Here is a 2,022-nt window from a genome sequence, read left to right on the forward strand (position 1 = left end):
AGCCCTAACTAACCCCTGACAGACAAACTGGTACCCAACATGGGGCACAAGATTTAGCAGGGACCTTGGCTTCCACAGGACCAGCCTTCACAAACTCCACTAATAACTCCTTAAAGCTCAATGTCTTTTTTCAGCACTACCTTATTTAGAATCATAGAATTTTCAAGGTTGGAAGGGACCTTAAAGATCATTTAGTTCCAACTCCCCCACCATGGGCAGGGACATCCCCCACTAGACCACGCTGCCCAGAGTTTACATGTTGCTACAGTAAACTTTTATTACCACACAATTAGTCTTGTCTTGCCACCTTCAGCAACATTTCATCTCCTTCCTTCAACTACCCTTGTAAGTCTCTGGTTAATCTGCATTTTTCTGAATTTTAATATGCTACTTGGTTGCACCTGCAGCTTTACTGAAGTTTGACAACAAGTCACCTCAATTTCTTATGTCCACAAAAATCAATTAATGAAAAGATGAAACTGAACTAGTCCAACTTGACATACTTTTGACAAATGCTTACAGCATTTTCCATTTATCTCCAGTTTTTTTTCCATTTTTCCAAAATCCTATGGCTGAGGATGCACTATCAGGTCTATAATTCTCAAAACATCACTCCTTTACAGGAAGCATATTAGTTTTCTTTAGTTACAACATACTATGCACGTATAACATGACATTGCTAGAACCAGTGTCTCACTAAAGTTATTAATTCAAAGGACAAATCACTCAATTATTCTACAGAGTCTGAGATCATTGCTTCCACACACGCTCCATTTTCATACCTAAACCTCAGCAGGTATCCTGTCCTTGCCCCTAGATTCAGTATGTCCAGTCATCCAGTGGAAAAAAACCTTTACAATTTTAGACTCTTGATTATCCCAACCTGTTTTGCACAATTCCAGTTCCAAGTCGAACACACTTGCAAAAACCACATATTAACAGAGTCCTTAAATGTACATAAATTGAATAAAAGAATTCCTTATGTTACTACATCATTTGCAGCAGTTATTCCACTGTGCTGTTTACCCAACAAACCCCAAACTAACTTTTTGCCTTACATTTTGCCTTGAAATTAAAACTCACATATTAACTGAAGCAACTATTTTCGTTTCTGTGGGAAACCCCATCATAGCAGCAGCTGTGATGGCAAGACAAGACTAATTTAATTGTATGGTAATAAAAGTTTACTGTAGCTCTCACTTGACTTTTGGCTCCTTTTATTCCCCCCACCACACTTCCTTCTTCTCTAGTAAAACCTTCAGATCAGTGGGCTATGTGTTTCCAAGTTCCATAGAATGTCAAATGTTTACAAATGAACCTCACAAAATAAAATGCACGTCAGGCCCTAGTTATGCTTTGATGCTTCCCCTTTTTTCATTTAACGAGAGTTACTAAGGAAGAGATTACTAAAAGCATATGCTTATTGTACACGTTCACAACGTGGGCCTAAATGATAACCTCTCTAAATCTACAATATTGTTTTCCACACACCTAAACCGAATCAAAAGCCACTTTCGGTGAAACGGTGCCATGCCAGTAGGTCACAGTGACCCCAGACTTCTTTGTTACTGATAAAAACACCTCGCTTTATATTTAACAGAAGCCCTTCATCCAAGATCAGAGAGAAATCTTAAAAACCATAGCAAGATTGATATCTGTGTCCATAGGGCATACTAGAATAAGATCTTAATCCTTCAAGAGCAGGCATTTAAAGGGGCCTTTTATTTGCAGTCACAGCACCCAGAATGTAGTTCATACGTTACTAGCGAGGACGGCGAGAACACGCCATACTTTTAACCTATCCCAGTCAGAAGTTAAATGACATTGGAAAAACCAGAGACCCGCAGATGGAACTTTACTGCCCCTGCCCAGACCGCGGCAGCTCCACCGTCCCTTCTGCCCACCCGCAGCCAGGGATCGGGTACGTTACTCCGGCCTCCGGGGGCACCAATCCCCCGACCCCCCGGGGACCGGCTCGCCCGCGAAGAGCGGAGGTCGCTGCGCTCCCGCGCCTGGGGCTGC

Source organism: Apaloderma vittatum, unplaced genomic scaffold, assembly GCF_000703405.1.
Source record: "Apaloderma vittatum isolate BGI_N311 unplaced genomic scaffold, ASM70340v1 scaffold9871, whole genome shotgun sequence".
In the NCBI taxonomy this organism is placed as follows: Eukaryota; Metazoa; Chordata; class Aves; order Trogoniformes; family Trogonidae; genus Apaloderma; species Apaloderma vittatum.